This window comes from Haliaeetus albicilla, chromosome 23 (assembly GCF_947461875.1).
Source record: "Haliaeetus albicilla chromosome 23, bHalAlb1.1, whole genome shotgun sequence".
Lineage (NCBI taxonomy): Eukaryota > Metazoa > Chordata > Aves > Accipitriformes > Accipitridae > Haliaeetus > Haliaeetus albicilla.
This window is the reverse complement of record NC_091505.1, coordinates 12,263,449-12,270,725: the sequence shown is the minus strand read 5'-3', so window position 1 is coordinate 12,270,725 and position 7,277 is coordinate 12,263,449.

The window sequence follows — 7,277 nt, the reverse complement described above, 5'->3', positions numbered from 1 at the left end:
AAAAGCACTATTTAGGTGGGGACTGTTTTGCTAGAACACCCTGCCATCCATAGGCATATTCAAGCTTGGCAGTGAGCCTTTCTGCTGAAAGCCTGGCTCTGTCCCAGACTATTGCAGATGATCTTGGACCCCAAAATGATGCCGCCCTATTAAAGGGTCCAATCAGACCTGCTTTGATGTCTGGTATGATATATTATATCTGCTCCAGGCAAGCTGAAGGCTACAATTATTCACTGGTTTACTGAATACTTTTCAGTAGATTAAGCAATCCAAGGGAAATTGGGATCTTTGTGAGCAGAGAGTGGAGGTGGCATATCTCCCCTTTACCCTAAATGCAGTGGAGGAGTGGGATATCTGAGCCACAACCAGGCTTCGAAGGGACTAACGTGACACAAAGTCTAGCCAGTCCCTCCCAGTCATTTCTGTGACATGTCCAGGAAAAACTTGTTTTCCTCTCCGAACTGCAGGTTGGGAAGCTCAGCTCGGTTGGGAGCAGTGCGTAAAGCACACATAGCTTCTGCGAAGGTGGGTGTCTGCATGAATGTGGAGCAAAGACTTGCCTAAAGCTCCTGTGTGGCATGTAGCCGAGGCCCTACAGGGGACTATAACATGCATTAGCTCCGTCCTGTGCCCATGCCAGCCAGCCCCGCTGGCAGGTACCACTGTGCAATGTGCTTTTCTCGCACAGCTGAAGAGCCCAAATGCTGCAAGTTGTTGTGGTTAGGAGGCAATGTGGGTCTGCTGGACTTTGAAGGGACAAGTGGCTTTCTTCTGGGCTCGCAGGCATAGAGGGGCTGTGCTGTAGCGTTGGGAAACTCCTGCGGCTGCTGTTGGCAGAGATGTTAATGTCAGGTCAGTTTTACTATTTTAGGTTTTATTACCATCTAGTGGCAGGCCTTGGGAACTGAAGTGAAATCAGACAAAAACTATCCCAGAAGATTGCATGATATAATCTCATAGCCCCTTGCTCTCCCTTTATTTTTTTGCCCTCCTAATTTTATCTTTCAGTTGGAATTATGTTTCCATGGGTTGTTGGCTTCCCACAAATTCACTCTCTTGCAAAGTGTAGCTTGAAGGCAGCAAACAAATCCTAGAAGATGAGTACCCTATAAATTAACTGGAAAATAATTTAGGAGAGATTGGTGAGAGGGAGCTGATCAGGGGCTCTAAATATGCTAAGCCATCAAAGTCTTGACATCATGTTTTAAGGTCAACTTGCTCAGCACTGGAGGGTTGCTGAGACAAATCAGGAGGACTTGTAATGGTGTTGTCATGTCTGGACTAGCAGGTGTTTTGGGTGAATGGGCCCCATCCGTCAAGGGATTCCCTGGTAGAGAGATGAAAACCTGCCAGAGGTGAGCAGGAGTTGCACAGGAATGCTTCATCTTTGACCTTACTGCAGGCTTTGTACTGCTTAAGTGAAAGAGCACTGAATCTGCGATTAGCAAAACTAATATTAAAGTGTAACTGATAAGTGAATGTACTGAACTTCATTTTTTAACCTGACTGCCAATCCAGGTATGTATCTAAGCATTTCTAAGGTGCAAGTCTCCTCTGTCTATTTTCTTTAAAAAAAAAAAAAAACAACACAAACCAACCAACCAAAAAAAAACCCCACCAAAACAAAACCCTCTGGATTAAAATAGTTCTGCCCTCAAATACCGTATGCCTTTGAACAGATCACCTGCAAACTTGCTATACTGTCACTAACATGAAGTTCCTAAATCTTTAATCTGAAATTGAAATCTTCCAAGAATCCCTATCTGAAACAACCTGAAAGTCACTAGGTGAGACCTGCACTTCTACCACAGAGAGAAATAATCCTAGAGATGTACTTTTATAAACTCTACACCACCTTCTGTAGCTCACTGCAGTTCTTTTGAAGAAATTATTCCAGGCAGAAGGACTGTGTTCTTTCTACTTGTCATACAGTAATGGAAAGAAGTAGTTATGACTGTATTTTCAAAATAATTAAAATCCCATTCTTTAATTGTTTGGATCAAAGACTGTCAGCTTCAGAAATGTTCATTGGAGACCATTCACTCCCCTTGTTCTGGAGATCTTTTTCTCAAGACTATGTGCATCCCATTTGAGGATTTCCTGGTTTACATGCAAGAGGGCCTTCTGGAGCTGAACACTCTTCTCATCAGCACAGGACCCAATACAGCTAATAGTGCCATAGCTGACTCAGTTGCCTACCAGAAAAAAGTGCTGATTGGTGCAATGTAGTTTGATTTATCTGTCAGACTATTTTGTTGCTGGCTAATTGCATCATAGCAACTAGAAGCAAGTAACTCTGCAATAGGTGGCTGGTCCATGACTTTGCACTCTTACAAAAGGCTCCCAGGGAAACAATGCTGGAAAAGGAGTCAGAGATACCTTGGCAACCTCAACCATTAAAAAAAAATTTTTAAAAAAGGAGGGGGGGGGGGGGGCAGAATATGATGATATGATGACCAGATAGTGAAAGACGTAGTGTTGCCAAAGATATTGTGGTAGAATAGTAAATCTGTCCTTAACCATAGATACAAAAGGGTGAAGATTCCAACCCAAAAGCAAAATGAAGCTGGAAATGACTGATACCAGCTGTTGACAAACTGATTTTAAAAGGGGGAAAAAAAAAAAAATCCTATCTTATGTACCAGCCCTGACCTGACTCTGACCTTTGCTATTTCTTGTGATGCAGCACAGCTCTGTGTCTCTGTGCTGAAGAAATGTGCTTGCTGCATGCAGGAGTTTTCCCATGAGGTGTGTCAAGGTTTGCTTCTTAGGTCCATTTTTTTCGCATTTCTGTAATGCTCCACTTGTCTCAGGGTTACCAGATGTAGTGGGTGATCTGGAATTGCATAACTTGAATTTCAGAAAAAGTAAGGAGGTGAATGAAGGTGGGGCTGAGGCGGGTGGGTGGGAGTCTTTGCACATCTCTAAGGAAAGGCATTTAGTAAAGGAATTGGAGGAAGCCTTCTGTCCCGCATAATTTGAGATTTATAAGGCGAACTGCTTTACATGCAGTCAGATGTGAAGAAGCAGTCTTACTGCTTTCCAAAATTCACCATTTAGTGATTTCTTTTGGAGTATTTAAGCAAAGTTGCCATTTCTGAAATGGCTGAATAGGAGGAAGTGAATGGAAACAGAAAAGTTAAGTGCTTCACCGTTGCGAGGTGGGGGGGGGCATTGCCATGTTTCACTTCCCCCCTAAAGTTTTGGTCTTTCTCCTCCACAGGAATTGACACTGCAAAGCAAGCTTTTATCAACTGCCAGAGCAATAGAAGATCCCTAGGTGTGCTCAAAAGCTCCTTAAGAAGTGGATGCACGTGAGTGTATCTGCAGGCATTGTATCATTGCATGTTCTTGCTTTGTGGTAAATAACTCGGAAGAAAGAACAGCAAATGCTTCTCGCTTATATGTACAACATCTCTACCAACCTCTTAGCCAAATTCATGTTGCTGTTTGGACTCCGTGATGTTTTTGATTCACTGGTTGTGGCAGAGATGTTCAATGCTTTGTTTGAAGAGATGTTTAGAAGTGAGGTGGGTTTTAGTCTGGGAAGACTAATTGTCAGTGCCCTGCCAATTGGCACAACCTCAGAAGGTCCCAGAGGGTTTAGGAGTGAGGGGTTGCAGCCTGGATTCACCCTGCTGGGCCCCCAGCAGCTTTCAGCTTGTGCTGAGGACCGCAGCTGCTTGGGAGTTTCACTTGTGGAGCTGTAGGCACGCACAGGTGGGCAGACTTTAATTCCTCATTTTACTTCTGATATGTATTGTTCAGATGTCTCCATATGAAGCTTTCACCCAAACCTGCGTTTATAGTTGTGCTGGTTTTGGCTGGAATAGAGTTAATTTTCTTCATGGTAGGTAGTACGAGGCTATGTTTTGGATTTGTGCTGAAAACAGTGTTGATAATACAGGCATGTTTTCATTATTGCTGAGCAGTGTTTGCACAGAGCCAAGGCCTTTTCTGCTCCTCACCCCACCCCACCAGTGAGGAGGCTGGGGGGGCACAAGAAGTTGGGAGGGGACACAGCTGGGACAGCTGATCCCGACTGACCAGAGGGATATTCCAGACCATATGACGTCATGCTCAGCATAGAAAGCTGAGGGAAGAAGTAGGAAGGGGGGACTTTCAGAGTGATGGCATTTGTCTTCCCAAGTAACTGTTAACATGTGATGGAGCCCTGCTTTCCTGGACATGGCTGAACACCTGCCTGCCCATGGGAAGTGGTGAATGGATTCCTCGTTTTGCTTTGCTTACATGCGCAGCTTTTGCTTTACCTATTAAACTGTCTTTATCTCAGCCCACGAGTTTTCTCACTTTTACCCTCCTGATTTTCTCCACCATCCCACCAGGGGGGAGTGAGTAAGCAGCTGTGTGGTGCTTAGTTGCTGGCTGGGGTTAAACCATGACAATAGCCAACTTCTAGAAGATGTGTCCTTCCAGTCACTACAGGGAGAGATGAATTGTGCTCTGGAAGTGGAGTACAAGTCCCTTTGTCTGTCCCCCCTTCTCAGCCTTTGACTTTTTTAGGCCAAGAAAAACATTTATCTACTTGGTGCCTTAAGTCTTCCACGATGATATAGATATAAAATATGTTGGAAGAGCTTCCCTGCATTACAATGAAGTATTATGTATTTCCATCACATTTTCATGCCTCTCATCATGCCCTGAGGTTAAGGCAATAAAAGCCATGTAGGAGGTTCAGGCTCCCTCTTAGTGATCTTTGACTTCTTCAAATTATTTTGTGAATCTTAGCCTATGTTAACTGCTAGCCTCTATTTATGGCTCAGCAACTGTGAGCAAGTTATAGCTGATAGATGAGGCAAAAGCTAAAAAGGGAAGTTTTCTGACATCACAACAGATTTTTAAAAAAAATCACGTGCATCTATTCTGGGAATTCAGCTACCAGGTTGGCACTACATGAGGTGTCACTGTGGCTTGAAGAGCAGTCGTAACAGTACGTGGAGGATTCAGACAAGCAGGTTCCAGTTCTGTCTCTAATGTCCCATTTCTTGCAATAAAACACGCCTGAAAATTGGAAAGAAACAAAGGCCAGCCAGATGTCTGTGATGAGGGAAGTAATTCCCAGCAGGCTTAGCAGTTTCACACTGGCATATCCACAGCTTAGGGCTACTTCTCCATTGCAACGTCCATCTCTGATCTACATCCTTACCTCACAGGGCAGCCCAGCTCTGCCAAACAGCAATGCTGATTGATGGTGCTGATGGACAAAGAAGCATAAGAAAACTGTGGCCACCTCCTTTTCAGTTCCTCTGGCAGCAGGACTGGGCAGATTGGTCACTTGGAGTCTGTCCTGTGTCTCTGGGCTGGTTCTGGAGATGTGGGTTTAGCACAGAGGGTCACCATCTCATCTTATGCATGCGCAAGTGGAAGATGCCATTCTGGCACGATCAGTGACCAGTGGTGCTGGCAGCCAGCACTGAAAAATCATAACAAGGTGAGCAAAGAAAAAATACAAAATTGGCTTTTAAAACTGAGACACAAAAAATAATAATCAAGGGTGCTTCATGCTTCTCTTTCAAGAGCTTTCTTGCTACCAATGTTACAATGAGAAAAACATCTTCCTGCTGCCCAGTGCTGCGCAGAAATGTAGCACACAGGCATTTCAGGGCCTGCAGAAGCCTCAGATGCTTACAGTTTGCTGGTTATACTAATGTTTTGCCTTGCCTGACCTATGTCCTCAGGGCAGCAATAAAAATAACCAGCTTTAGTCCACTACTTGGCTGCTAATTGTCCACTTGTAGATCTTAGTCCCAGCTGGGCCTGCTTCTGCCCAAAGGCAGTTGTGTTCAGTAAAGTGGCTGTCCGCATTTGTGAGCAGCCTCACAATAGAAGCAGGTGGCTGCCATTTTCCATGCAAGAAAGCTCTTTGGAAGAAAGGGGCAAATGAGGAGAGGGAAAAAGAAAAGGGGAAAAAAAAAAAAAAAACAACCAAACAATGCAAAGCATCTATGAGAGGAAAGCCTCTGCACTGCTCTGGTTGAAATGGATAGAGACCAAAAGTGTGCATAAATTAAAAGAGAAGAGAAGCAATATTTCAGGACATAGGAGGGAGAAGAAGAAATGCAGCTTCTATCATTTCTCTGCTAACCACTGGATCCAGGGCTGCCATCTGTTTTCAATTTCGATCAGTATGCAACATCTAAGTGTTTTCCAGTGAAGATGCAGCCCCCTCTACAGCTAATTTAAGCCTTCTGATTATGACTTCCTTCAGTGAGTTACCTTGTCTTGACAGCTTACAAGTAGTATGTATTTTCCCCGGGGTGCTGCAGACCAGAGGTAGAAACCTGCAGCTAAGCACAAAGAGAGAAAATGGCAAGAAATCACTTCACCGCTGCAAGCTTCAGAGCTCTCCTTTCTTAAGTAGGTGAAAAAGGAAACTTCTAAACTGCCTGTCGCATCCTCTCACTGGTAACAGATGTCACCTCGAAAGGGGACAGCACAGAGCTTGTCTCTGGAAAGAAACAATAGAGGAAAAATGCCACAGAATGTGCTTGTTCAACAGCACTGCTTAGCAGAAGCCAGATTTTTTTGTATCAAAGGAAATTCTGCTATTTTTAAATTGCTTTTCATGCAGAAGTGTTGAAAATGCAGCCTTTGAAATTTCTTGCCTTGTGACAATTTAGGGGGGGAGCCTATCAGTCTATCAAAAGACTTTATATTGTTATATTGAATTCCAATATCTGTTCTGTTGAACATATATCCAATATCTACTCCAATGTCTCATCTATATGCCTACAGCATGTATACATATCAGCGGAATAGAGGGAGTGGTTGGGCACTGACTGTTGACCTCTCTTCCACTACAAGCATCTGGAGGCATCAAATAAAACTGATAGGAGCAGTCTGGAAGCAAGCAAAAGGCTGTGATTCTTCACTCAGCCAGTGGTTGAACTGTAGATCTTCCTGCAAAGGGATATCATGGATGGCAAAGGTTTACATAGGATCAAGGGGAGAAAAGTCAGTTAATGAAAGACATTCCTACTAGGGCTGCTAAAGACAGAGGAATTGCACCTGCCTCAGAGTCACAGGAGCTGAAAAGGGTTTAAGGTATTAGAGAGTATTAGTACCTCACAGTCTGGCCTTGCTTTTACCTTCCTTCCCTTTGCTTTCATCTCCTGTTAGAAGTGATGTACTAGGACTTGTGGACAGTCATGTGACTCATTATGGTGCTTTCTCAAACATGGAATTTTATGTCCTCTTATTTTTATGCTATACAAACATTTTTTTTAAATCTAAAAAGTGTTTGTATTTGGAAAGTA